Source organism: Pipistrellus hanaki (genome assembly GCF_964339955.1).
Source record: "Pipistrellus hanaki genome assembly, chromosome: 13".
NCBI lineage: Eukaryota > Metazoa > Chordata > Mammalia > Chiroptera > Vespertilionidae > Pipistrellus > Pipistrellus hanaki.
The window spans coordinates 24,036,854-24,051,201 of NC_140515.1; the positions used below are offsets into that span (position 1 = coordinate 24,036,854).

The 14,348-nt window shown below is 41.8% G+C and overlaps 1 long non-coding RNA gene across 1 annotated transcript in view; it reads left to right on the top strand.

Annotated features, from left to right (window-relative positions):
- Positions 1 to 14,348, top strand: part of LOC311631614 — a 144,020-nt gene that overhangs the window by 111,241 nt on the left and 18,431 nt on the right. The gene's annotated exons all lie outside the window — the stretch shown is intronic.

Here is a 14,348-nt window from a genome sequence, read left to right on the forward strand (position 1 = left end):
AGCTTCTAGAAATATCCCTGGTACATAGTAAGGATTCAGTAACTATTTCCAGACTGAAAGATTGAAGGAATGATTGGAGGAATTAACGCACTATTGAATAAATAAATGTGAATAAATAAATGGATGAATGAATAAAAATACACATATTTGTAAAAGTCAATAAATGAATGTGTAGGTGGGTGTGTGAATGAATGAAGATTTTGAAACCTAATGTTGTCTATTTGTATAAACCTGAAGATGGAACATCTAATCTCTGGTTTCAGCTAAGTCAGCTAAAACTCTCACCCCACTACTAGAGCAGTTAAGTGACTTTTTGCAGATCAATCACCATACATGTGAATTGCTGTTTCCTCTTCTTCTATGGAGCACATTTCTATTACTTGTAAGAGAATAATCTATGATATGAAAGATGAAAATTTAAGTGTGTAGTTTTAGAGACTGGCTGCTACCCATAAGATTGACGTATTGTGGGTGAATAAAATCAAAAGGCATTGCATTAACTGTCCCTGATGTGGCTAGCAGGAGCTTCCTCAGGCACTTCTGTATCCCTTTGACACTTCCCCTGCCTTAACCTTGGTGATAAAACAAGAGGTCTGTGCTTCCCTGCCCTAGCCCTGCAATCAAGTGCTTCTTTATATAGTTTCATCCAACGGAGAAATATTCTGAAATGAAGACATGAGTTCTAGGTGGCATTGCTATTGGTCTGTCATTGCTTCTACGTGCTTTCTGTAGAAAGGACTCGGAAATATATATGTATGTCTGTGGGTATCCATTTATAATCATACACATATATTAGTACATATCAATCTACTTATCTGTCTATATTAAATGTACAAGTTAATGCCATTTTTTCAAAGTCCAACCCAATATCACAGAGTACATATACATACTCATTTGTTCAAGTTTAGAAGATAGCGAAAGAAGATTCAGGATTGCTGCATACCATATTACTATGAAAAGAAAATCTACTGACTTGAGTTTAATATTTGTTTATATCAATAGTTCCTTTCCTAAGATAAAATGTATATGCTGGGACATTGCTAATGTTTAGTATCCAATTCAATGCATTTTGACAAAAGTGAGATTTTTATAAAACTCCTAACATGTAACTGGAATTCACTAGCTATGCATTACCTAACATGGCTCCATCAGTTTTAACTTGAGGTCAACATGGTGAGAGATTTTGCAGGTTTCAGGTTTTTTCTCAGTTTCTGGTGTTCCAGATAAAGTTGCTGATGAAGTGAGTTCAGACCACTGACTTAGTAGCTGTTCTCCCTAAGTATTCCCCCTTCCCCAATTAATAGCTATTTCTTCTTTTAAGAGGTATTTTAGAAGCTTTTTAATTTTTTAAAAATTAATCTTACCATTAATGAAATGGCCCCTTTGACACCCATGCTCTCAGGAGTTTGAGGAGGAGAGAAGCTGAAATGCCCACTCTGATTTCACACCATTATTTACCACTTTTGAGAAAATAGTCTTCTCTCCATATTTCCATTGAAGGCTTCAAGAATTCTAAACATGTTGCTCTCAAATATTGCTGCAAAGTCATTTCAGCTCCCAAGGCTTGAGCTACTGTCTTTGGTCTCCTTGAGGAAGGAAAAAAAAATCACCTGAGATTACTGATTTACAGTGCCAGTGGACACCGGTGTTCCACATGATGTGACTTGGTGTCTTACTGAGAGTCTTTTCTAAGAGAGTTAACTTAGGGGCTATCTTCATTTGTAGGAACTTGCATGGGAGGAAAGTAACATCAGTCGCTTGGGTAAAGGGACAGGGGTTTTGTTGTAAGATCAACTGTGAAACCTGCCCTTGAATCTGACCTCTGTCAAGCTGCATACAGGGCATGAACAGGTGAATTCTAATTTTAGCCTAGAGTAGTTACATTATTTATAAAGTTAGCCAGGACTAGTTGCAATATTTATAAAGTTTTTGATGCTCTTTAGAGGGTAAAATTTATGGTTATGTGATAGTAAAGTGTTATTTTGACATTTTTGCCCTCACTATTGAATAATTTAAGAGTGGACTGATTTCAGGACTGGTCCAAGTAACCAAATAGTATTGGTAGATTATTTGACGTATAGTGGTTATTCAAATATGGAACTTGGCCATATTTATGCTTTATTCTCAATTAGATTTTTGTTTCTCAACAACATATGCAATTTTAAACAAGTGTCAATTGTTTTGTGTCTGGTTGTTTTATTTTTAAAATAAACATTAGTGTTTAGAGCAGTTACAAATTTAGTTATAGAAAAATTGTGAAGATGGTACAGAGTTCCCATAAACTCCTAACCCAGTTCCTCCTATTATTAGTACTTTACATTAATAAGGTGTGATTGTTATCATTCATGGACCAAATTTATTTATTTATATATATATCTATCTATCTATCTATCTATCTATCTATCTATCTATATATATATATATATATATATATTTCCATCCATATTGATCATTTCTCCAGCTGTGCGCTCCTTCATACCACTTCTATCCTCTTTTCTGTTTACCATCAAATGTTTCTCTTATCTTTAAATTCCCGTTTCAGGAACTCTGCCTCAACTCTCCTCATCCTGCAAATGAAAGACTTTTGGAAAGTCTATTTCTGTCTTCTTTCAGAATTAATATAATCAAAGTAAGATGACAAAGATGAGAAGAACATGAGCTTTGCATGATATTCATTCTAGTGGAAGCACGGGATTGCAAGAAATCATAAAATAATAGGAAATCAGGAGCTCTTTAACCCAGCCCTCGTATGATAAGAGATGTCTGTTGAAAAGACTGCTTTTTATCTTTCCCAGTTAAATGTCTCCAGTGATGAGAAACTCAATATTCCATGTATTTTTTTTGGATATCTCTGACTATTATAGAGCCCTAATTATATTGAGCTGAAGTATATCTCATTATTAATAAGGAAAAACTAGGCCATGTTGTTGTAATAGGCAATCCTTAAATCCTTTTGGTTTAACATGTGAAAGTTCCTTTCTTGCTTATTCAAAAGTTGAATACTTGGGTGATTTGCTAGGACAGCCTTTCTCCATGTAGTGACTCAGGAATTGATTCTCTCTCTATTCCTCCACAAGTGCCTTGACAGGGGAGGGAAGAGCTGAAGGAGTACATACAGGTTCTTAAATGCGTCAACCCCAAAGTGAGGCAGGTCACATCTACACCCAGAACTATTCACATTGTTCCTCTTAATTGCAAGGCAGCTGGGAAACTGGGGAACCACTGGGATGTTCAGAGAGCAGTCACTATCTCCATCACAGTTTGAGTTTCTGATTCTCTTTGTTCCTTATAACCACTCAGCAAGTCACTCTTCCTCACGGAGGTAATTTAACTCCCACACAGTCATTGCACCGGGTTCAATGCCTAGGATCTAAGGTGACATGGCAAGGTATTCCCCCTGTCATGTCCAATCATGGACACTTGTTAATAAGAACTAAAAGCAAGCGTGCCCTCTTGCAGACTGGAAATTGTACTCACTAGTTTCCTGCCTATATGGAGTGGTGGGGGCCCAAGGTTGTTTTAATTTGTAAAAAGTCTTAAGTTTAAAATTAGCAGTTTATATAGAATGGAAAGATCTTTAAATTTCAGAACTAATTAAGAAAACCTAGTCATTGAATGTGGGAAGGAATGTCTTATACATCTTTACATACTTGTAAAACTGTGCAGGCAATACTTTGAGGAATTAAGTTAAAAAGCTTATGATTTGAGTCTTTCATAGAGAATAAGAATGTTTAGAAGTCGTAGGCATCCAGGAGAACAACAGAGGCCAAATTTGCCCTTTGACAAATGACAGAATTGAGGCATGATATAATTGAGCCTAATCTTGCAGCTCTGCACACACAGTCTCTGTCAGGAATGTGTTCATTTGCATGTCTAAATTAGCTTCTACTCCAAACAAGCCTCCGTCAGCCTATGGGAAGGCCAGGATGTGGTCATGGCAACTCCACGCCACTGCAGTGATGACTTCTCAGCATTGTGTCAAAATGGTAGATTAAACATATTAAAAACCAGGCAGGCAGCGTCGCCTCAATGATTAGCCATAGCAACTGTCAGGAATGAGACTGAAATCTGGTTGCGGGGAAGGTGAAATATTTATGTATTTCAATGCGAGGGAAAGTGGAGCTCACCATGTATGGGCTGAAGTGAAAGCATACTAATGGGAGTGACAGTAATGAGATTATATGTATTATAAGCACTGACAATTATGCGCTCATTATGAAAATACACAAAGGGAATGAACACAATTATGTAGCAGACACTACGGGACAATGAACTTATTATACCATTTGCACTGTAGTCTATAAAAGTTTGCTGCTAGATTTTATGCTTTATGAGAGCAAAATTAAGCTTCTCCCCTCCTACACATCCATAAAATGTCGGAAACTAAAACTTGAAGAAATTAGACTAGACATGGCCTTAGTCATCAGTTTTGCAGTTTTTCTATTGTGCTCCCTGGGAATTTCGAGGGAGGCGTGAAGGGAAAAGTAACAGGCCTTCCAGGCCCCTTCAGCCTTCTGCAGCCCCAGCAAAGCATTCTTATTCTGCTTCATAAGTTGCTTGTCCCTATGGTGCTTTATATAACAACACGCTTCTACTGAAACAAGAAGGTTGGAACTCAGAAGTCTTTTCAGCTTGCTTACTTTTGAGATGAGGAGGCTGGGGCCCTAAGGGTATATAAGTTGTGCCCGTACCAGCACAGCCAAGGGTTCAGCAAGCCTGAGCAGGGGCAAGGAAGGATGGAGAAATGATACACAGAGAGAGAAAGCTGGGTCCAGGTGATCTTTCTGGCCTGGCTGAGGCCACAGAACAGACCCAGACTGCCAAGTTGAGGCTTTATTTATAGTCAGGGATAAACAAAGTCATCTACAATGTTGTTGTAAGTTTCACTTCTTTTGGCAGCACGTGCTGCCCCTCCCAGTCCTCTAGCTACCTAGGAAAGATAGGGAGCAGTTACAGGATCAAGCTTAATTATGCTAAGAGGACTGTGCCCTCCAAGCTGGGACCTGTTTGCGGCTTTGCCAGCAGGTCAGTCAGGGGCTTAACCCTGTAACCGCTCCCTAAAATAAGTGAGCTGCCTGAGATGAGACTGAGCTAGAATGAGAACTTATCCCCCACATCTGGGTCCTTCCATGGTACTCCATTCTAAATGGGTTGTGGCCATAGATGCTTGTCCTTGATGACCAGCCCTGGGAGGACTTCCTGGTACACCTCCCAGCACTGCTGAAGCTGCCCATGTGGATCCATACCCAGACCCTAGACCAGCACCCCTGACCTCCCACAGATGGGCTGGGAAGGACCGTACATACCAACGTGCCGATTCATTTTGTTTGAGATAATTTACTTCATATACAGGGACCTGCAGTACAAACCACAAGCACCAAAGCACTTCCATTATGTGCAAGTGCTTTATGTACAGTACTTATGGTTAATGCATGTAGAACTAGAAAATTTAACCCTTTATTTGAAATTGTGACCACTGGTCTACAGATTTTCATTCAGTTCATGTATGATATGGCTTACCATACACGAGGAATTAAAATACAACACAACTACATGTAGGGCCATTTCCTCCCTGCAAACTGGAGTGGGTTTGGTTTTTGGAAGAGGTGGTAACTTCAGAGCACAGAAAAGGTGGATAACCAACTCATGTTGATTCAGAAATGATTTGCATCCCGGTCGCATGCTGTCTGTCCCAGTAGAGCCAATCTCTCTGCCTTGATGTGGGGCCCAGTGGGTGAGACCACCTGGACTTCCGTGCCAGTGGGCTTCCCATGGAGGCACCAGCACATCTGTATCAGTAGCTACCACCTCCCAAGACTATATATCCCTGAGGGGACAAAGTCTCCGTGGTGGCATCTCTCACTGGGTTTTAAGGACATGACTTCCTCCCTGTGCTGTCACCCAATGGCTTTGTGATCTCAGCACAGGGAACTTCTCTGGTCTCGGGCACCTCATCGCCCCAACCCTGTCCTCACCGCTCCAGGTTATCTCATCCTCCAGATCTTTTCATGCGAGCCATCGGGGTGAATGTTTTTCCTGATGGGACTGACAGATGCAACGCAGGAGGTTAAGGCAATGAGAGCGGTTTTCTTGCGTGGCCCAATACCGACTTTGATTGACAATGGTTAGTGTAAAATCCCCAAATGTGGAGAACCATAGCAACCCCATTGGCTTCCTGGAATGACCATTTAAAGAGCAGGCCTCTTTGGATGTTTTAGATCTAAAAATTATGGTTCATCTGTTAAAGCTTTAAAAAAAAATTTTTTTTGGCATGATTCTTCACATACAGTAAGCAAGCTTAAGGAACTCCGGGAGACTTCATATGATTTTTTGACTTAGAAAATGCCTTTCAATGTCTGAGCACAGAATGACTTGCCAGTCCTTGTAATGGAACTGTATTAGACGAAGGGCAGAGGACTGGGACTCGTTTCTTGCTGCCTGGCTTCAGCCCAGCCTTGTGCTCCCTGTCTACTCTGTTCTCTTTTTAAAGTCAGGGATGGGAATCATGGCTCTGTCTCTCTCAGCCCTATAGTGTTTGTAATACTGCACCTTGGATGCGAGAATGTTCATATTCACATATATGCATGCTATTTTTTTTTACTTCGTTTTATATTCACAAACTGATTTCTGGGTCGAGATCAGAAGTTCCTCAAGCAAGGAAGAAAAGGAGCAGCTGAGCAGCGCAGGCAGCCTAGGATCACACACGGGGAATTCTCTGGAGAGCAGTGGCAGGGCTAATGGCATAAACGCTCATTCCCTCGTTTTCCAGGTCTGCGGGGCAGCGTTTAAATCAGAGCAGTCAGGGCCCCTGGCAGCTGCAGGTGAGATACCCAAACAGGCTCCCCTGAAGAGTTCCGTGGGGCCCAGCGTGCAAGGCCATCTGTTCCCTTCCTTGCCCACCTTCTCCCCTCCGGGCTCTGGCTGCCCTCCCCACTCTGCAGTCATTTCCCAGGCAGGATTGGAGGGAGCTGCAGACTAAATTGCTTTCTCCTCGAGCATCTTTGTACATGTCATAAGAGATCAGATTCGAAGCGGGCTCTGTGCTCTGCAGTGCTGATCCAAATCAAGTCAAAATATCTATTACGTGGGATCTGCGTCCCCTAATGGTCCTGTCCCCCGGTGCCTGAGGCAGGGTTACCGGGGAGCTGATGAGTCAGAATTGCCTTCCTCGTTCCATTGGTCCCTGGGCTCTGCTTCCAGGTTGGTCTCCACAAATGCTGGACCCTTATTAGCGGAAGGGACATGGGATGCACTTGAAATCTTTCTCCAAGCTTTGCTTTCAAATTACATAAACCAGGAGGGTTCCCTCACCTTCTCCCCCGGTTCTGCCGCACAATAAGGGAAAACAATCCCTGAGGGATTTCTGCTCAACACCACGAAGCTACAGATATTTGTTATCTGTGCTGGTCAGTTCAATTTCCTCTTTGTCTGTTGTTGTGCTTTGTTTTGCTACCAGTTTGTTAAACAATACTATTTTTCTCTTTATAGAATAGTAAGCTGTTAGGCTCTCTCTCAAATCCACAGGGTGTCTCTCTTTCTCTGGAAGAATAAAAAAGGTTTACGTGAACCGTGTGATTTTCCCTTTAGTCTGTTTCCACACAAACACTATTTTTTTTAAAAAATGTAACCTAAAAAATAAACATCTTTTTAGGTACTAGGGAACCGTGTGGAATCTCCTGTAATTATAGTCAGGCTGAGACAGAGCCTCGGCTTCCTCGGGAGGTGGGACACGGCGGTGACTGTGCCTGGGGCTCCAAAGCTGTCGTTCTAAGACCAGGGAAAGGACGGTGACCACATCTGAGAACTTGGCTCTCTCCTGTCATCAGGGGTTTAGGGGTCTCTCCCCTAAATGAGTACACAGGGTGCTTTTGGCACTTCCCTGGTCCCTACACACCGTTCGGTTTTTGGGAAAAGCAGAATCAAGCAACAGTTCTGCAGCCTCTGCCTTCCTGGGCACCAGGCGGGCTTGTTGCTAGCAGGACACGGTACTCACAGTGACTCCCACCACCGGGAGGAGCTAAGGGAGAAAGGCAGAGTGACAGCTGAGAGCAGCAGACACCCCACCACAGTGCTTCCCAACGCGGGGCACACGCCCAATGGGGAGGGGGGCAGTTTAATGTTTAAGGGGGCAATTCAAGAATGAGTTATTAACAGTGAATGTTTTGCATTTCTTATGGTTCTAGGGGCCTCATATACAGCATATAAATATATATTGTGACATTTATGCATTTCAGTTCTCTATTATATGTTTTGAAACTTTATTGGCTATTTTTTTCATGTCACTTCATATTATTTTTAAAAAACAATTTCTTAGTGATTTCTTCCTCAGTACTTCGGTGGTCCTCTTGTTTTTATATTTTTCTGTTTCATGGATGCCATGTTCTTTGGAAGCTTGTTTAGGCCAAGTTAATGGCCTTTAGGCTTCCCCATGTGGTTAGGAGTTCACTTTTTAGAATAAGAATTCTATGTAACGGGGGGAGGCATCAGGGTTTTAAAGATGCTTAGGTGGGTGTGGCCAAAAACAGGTTGGGGAACACAGGCTGGCACCAACAAGAGGGCCTCGGTGCAGGTGAGTCCGCTGTGCAGGGGACTGTAACCCAAGCTCAGGAAGTGGGATTCAGGAGCACAGGAGGCACTTTCCTGCCACCAGTGCTGAGAACAGTCCTTCCATAGAATCGGCATTCAAACTCAGGAGGAAGACAGGAGGAAGCATGCTGGCCAGTAACCCTGGGCGGGTCCCTCCCCTCAGTCATTTCAATGAATGACTTAGAACTACAGCTATCTTATGTCCTCACGAGAGCAGCCATTTGGTTGTCTGCCCAGTATCCTTTGTAACTGTAAAAAGACCTGATCCAACCTCCTTCGTAAAGTTAAGGGGAAACACGTCATGTCTTGAAGGGACTGTGAGTCAGGATGCTCTCCCTCTCCTGGCCAAAGACCCAATATTCAAACCATGATTTTGGAAGAGGGAGGCAAAGACCAAAAACAATTGATCATATTCTTCCTCCGGCTCGGCCTTGAAGAATGTGCCTATGAACCTCCACTCACCTGACTTTCCAGAGCTGCTATGGACCTCAGCCTGTCCTGTGCTTGGTCCTTCACTTCCTCTTGGATGCTATGATCCAGAAAACATCCTTTCGATACGTCACCCAACTCCTTTTACTTCAAGTTGCCCAAATCAGTTTTTGTTGCTTATTGTCCTCCTCCTAACCCTACCTGCTCTAATCTTCCTCTTTACTCTGTTTTTAAGTCCAATTTATTGCTTTCAGAATAATCTCCAGACCCCACAGCGGATTCCTTCCTGCTAATATCCTCAGTATTTCTAGTCCCTCACTGGTCTGTGTCTGAATACCTCAGCCTGGCATTTACTCTTCCCATCTGGCATCCACCTTCCCTCAGAGGAACACCTTCTAAGAGTCAGATAATATGGGGAATAATCAGAAAGGGACAAGAGAAGTAACACAGGGGAATTGGTGTCTCAGTATTTCCCCCTCTAAAAATGTGAGTTTTAAAAATAGATGTAAGATCCTTTTCCTCTAACAGTCTATGCTTCAAATCTTGTCCCAGCTTGATTTTTTTTTAAATATTATTGGCATGCAGTGAGCATATAGCAACTTGGAGCAGAGAAGAACATATGTATGTGTATATCCGGTTGCCAGTCTTTGGCCTCCCCGCAATGAAGATCTGAGTGTTAAATCAGTGTGTGAGCAGACAGAGGACAAATATCTTACACTACCTATGTGGGCCATGCATTCTGTCATTTGGCATCTTCAAGCGTGCGGACCCAGTCCTGCTTTCATTATCTCTCGGGGATTCTGCTTTGATATTTCCAACCTCAAGTTTTAGACCCCTTCTTTTTTTTTTTTTTTAATATGTGTTATAAGCTTCATGATACATTGATCTGAAACATATTCAGGGAGTTAGATAGTACAATAGAGGAGGCCAGAAGAGACCTGTTTGCCTAGGTGAAAAGCTGGTTTAAGTGGTTGGGAACTGGTAATGTTATCAGAGAAATGCATGGATAGTCTTCGTTGCTAGTGGGAGTGGATTCTTGGGGGTACCGATGGAATAAGCATCTCTGGAGACCCCCACGGGAGGATGAGATGTGGTAGAAAGCTTTATTTCTGTGGAATTACAACCCATGGTTTTTAAAGTTTCATTTCCCTTAATCCAGTCTGGGAAGGTGTGCAGCCGGGGCTTCAGTAGAGCCAGAAGCAAGCCAGCATCCAGAGTCCCTGTTCCATGTTGGGATTGGGTCTGTTTGGGACAGCATCAGGCTAGTTGCTGTGTGGGGTCCAAATGGCTATGAGACATGCGGGCACTTGCAAGGGAGTGCACCCCATGCAATCAAGAGAATCAACATTTTTGTTGAGGAGATTCAATATCTCAAATCTTCCTGTGCTCTCAGTGACCACGCCTACTTTGGCCAATGACCTGTTCTCAGGTGTGACTGACAAACAAGTACCTTCCCTATTTCACCCAGACTTTACTGGGCATGTCTATTTCCCCCTGCCCAGCCCCTTTCCCCAGCGATCTGTGGGAACAGATCCCTGGCTCATTGAGAGTGTTAAACTGCAACTTCCTGGCCAAGTTGCACAAATGACATGCCTATAAAATCTGGCCTTCCCTTTGCTCCTTCCTGTTAGTAGGTTAATTACAATGGAATCAGTAACATCATTTTTTAAGGGAAATAGATGCTGATATTTTGGTTTGTAACTTTGCCTTCTTTTCTAATGGCTCAATACCAAAGTTTCACGCTAAAGCAGTTGCTTTTCAGGTATTATTTTAGTCACATTTCCCCCTTCTTTTTTTCTTTATCATCTCTGGATTTGGATAATTATTTAAACAGCGTCTTTTCATTAAGGGAGTAAAAAAAATGCATCCATGAGATTTGAGCTATTGTCATGAGAAACCTGTCTGTCACAATGATAGACATGGAGTACATTTCTCCCAAATAAGTTTCCGCTTCACCCTGTCCTTTTCATTTCTCCCAGCCTCTGATGACTGGCAGGGTTGTCAGTTTCTATAAAGGAATGGTTCTGTGTTATTTGCAGTCGTCACTCTTTCCCATTCCCCATTCCATCTAAAACATCTGAGTTTACTTTTTTTCAGGTTAAGTTGCAAGGTCTATTAACTAAAAAATATGAGAACTGCTTTTCCTTCTCTTTAATGCTTGTGAATGAAGGATGGTTTACATGTAAAGTTATGTTAACAACCTTGCTGCTGAATGACCCACGCTATTCCATGCAATGTAAGACATATAAACTTCCTACTTTCTTTTCAGTAGATGTGTGGTGAGGACCTTGGAGTTTGTTCATTCATGTATTCATTAAATAAGTATCTGTTGAGTGTCTATGTGCCAAACACTGTAGTAGGCTTTGGGTATATATCTAGTAAGCACAGTTAGCCTTTTTTGAATGTGATAGGATAATATTCATCAAATAATTGTGTATCAGTTATTTCTATATCTAGAATTTTAAAACAGCATATATTAAGTCTCTTAAGACTCAGGAACCTGGGAGTGGTTTACCTGCATGAATCTGGCTCAGAATCTTTTATGAACTTGTAGTCAAGCTGTTGGCCAGGGTTGTAGTCTCTGATGATGAGACTATGCATGCAGGTGGCTGTGAGCAGGAGGCTTCATTCCTCACCATGTGAGACCCTACAGATGACTAACAGCTTACATTAATATAGCTCCCCCCAGAGTGTGTGATACCAGAGGGTATGAGCAAGGGTGAGGGTGAGAGAAGCCAAGATGGGAGTGACAGTCTTAGGACCAAAACATAAAAGCCACTTCTGCCATATAAATCAGTCATGGAACAAAGTGGCGATTCTCTGGTAGCCTCAGCTGCTATCGTAGGCCTTGGCCTTGTTGTAAGTAAGAATATGGCTTATACTAATTCACCTTGGTCATTAGGAGCCTGTCATTGGAAATGTGAATGGCTTGGTAGAAATTTAACCTCCTAGAAAATGAACTTAAGCCCTCAGACTCTTGATGCTTAAGTTCAAAAGTTTTATGTGATCACATGTGGCTCATAAGATTTTTATGTTGTTACTGCATATTTCATTGTATTGGAAGCATTTGAATTTAAAGGAAAGTTCAGGAGTTTCTTTTGGGGGAAAACATATACTTTTGCACTGCTATCTTTTAAAAATTTTGTCTGTCATATGACAGGAGACTGAAGTCATTTTAGAAAATCTCTTTGTAAAGGGTGAGCTAATTGTTGTCTTTGTGTCTTATTCAGTGTCTCATACTTAGAAGGAATCTGGTAAATATTTGTTGACTATTTTGATGAATATGATCGTGCTGAAAATGCCCGAGGTCCTACTGCTAATTTGGGAAGTTTCAGCCTTCCTTTGTAAACTTGGCATGGGAACAAATATGATAGTTTTGCAATTAAATTTTTAAATTTTTGGAGAGCTTTGCTAGGAGTATTTTAGGAATTACTTGGAGTGCAGATAGGTCTTCTATCTCTCTCCCACCTAGAAGATGTCAATAACAATGTGTGACTTAGCTATCATGTAAACGGGCCGCCTTAAAGGAGTTGTATGTATTTTTATTTAATGAGGTTGAGGTCATAGACCACCTTAAACTTCTTGTTTTGTTTTTTTGTTTTTCTTTCCAATTTGGACAAACATGTAAATAAGCTTAGCATTTTATGAATTGATTTATGTTCAGAAGGGTTATGCTAGTTCAGAATTGGGTGTTCGATAACTAGGAGTATACAATTTCAAACTTTTGCTCTGAATTTGGTCACTGAGCTAGCTGAGACACCAAAACCACGGTCTTGCCTTCACTTACTCTGTTTTGTAGCCAGTCCCTGGGGCTGAGGATGGGGAGGCAATGACGAGTTTTAGAGAAATACTTCCATAGGAACCCCTTCGTACCTCTCAGAGGGTTAGCCATAAGAGTTTTCACCTTCCCCAGGCCTGGGTGCATTGTCCCAGGGATTTTGGAAATAGGGTTCTAAATTGACTGTTTGAAAACCTATACCTCCATAGCTCCCTCCTTTTACTTGCTGTTGTAAGCCAGAGGAGGAAGGGATTTCACCTTAGGAAAGAAACCATATTGTGAAGTGAAGCCACTTTGTCAGAACATTTGGGCATTTCTGAAGCAGTGGAGCCCGATACCCGATTCTTTGTGGGGATGTTGATGACGTAGATGCTGATGTGGGCCCTCACTGATGCCTGTCATGAGTTCACAGGGTGGCTGGCTAGGCTGTGCCTGTGTGGTGCCTGCTCAGAGCTCCTGACAGCATTGCCAGCGCTGTTTCAGAGTCCATGAAATGTGTAATCTATGTGTATATAGAAAATTTCTATAATACCTCTATACAGATATTTTTGGTAAAGATTTACTATCTGCTTTCTGAATTACTAAAAACCTATCATTTTTTATAATTAAAATGTCATGTTATACTAATATATATGTATGTGACTATATTTTCTGAATTAAAACCATGCATGCATGATGTGACTGGTGAGAATATATTAGTAGATATGGGTCCATAAGAGCAAATATTTGAGATTGTCTGAGATCTCCAGGGCATTTGAGCCCTGCCAATTATGTATCTGAATGTTTTGTTAGTCTTGGTTTAAATTTCAGGGATAAAGGTTGATTTAGTTTTTTTTTTGTCCACTGGTTAAACTGCATGTTGAGAAAAACATTGTTAACTATTGCTGGAAATGAACCCTTCAAGCTCATAAGTGGGTCTTTAAAGCCTGCAGGTGGCCAAGGGGCATTGTGACCTGTGCCTCCCAGAGCAGCCTTCCCACATCTCGGTTGTTACATATCTGCACCCTGGATTTGACCTTCAGGCTGGTTGTGTGAATCATAACAGGGTCAGGGGACTAACTAGCTTCAAGCAGGAGGCAAATCCTGTAGGGCAGTGGTTCTCAACCTTCCTAATGCCACGACCCTTTAATACAGTTCCTCAAGTTGTGGTGACCCCCAACCATAAAATTATTTTTGTTGCTACTTCATAACTGTAATTTTGCTGCTGTTATGAATCGTAATGTAAATGTCTGTGTTTTCCGATGACCTTAGGTTCTATAGCATGGTGACCCACAGGTTGAGAACCACTAGCAGAGTCCCCTAAGACTGTCAGAAAACACTGCTGTAGGGGGATCCCATCAGGCAATCCACAGTCCAGGAGAACAGAAGTCAATGTGATTCACATGGAATCAAGTTTTGTGACCAAACAACCAAGAATTCTGTGAAGCACACAGAAAGTAAAGCACCAAACCTGTTGCCAAAGGCACAGCGGGCTCGGAGTGAACAGAGTGCAAAGCAGTCAATGGTCAGTGACGTGAGGTCAGGAGTCACAGTCTATGCAGCCAAGGCCTCTTTT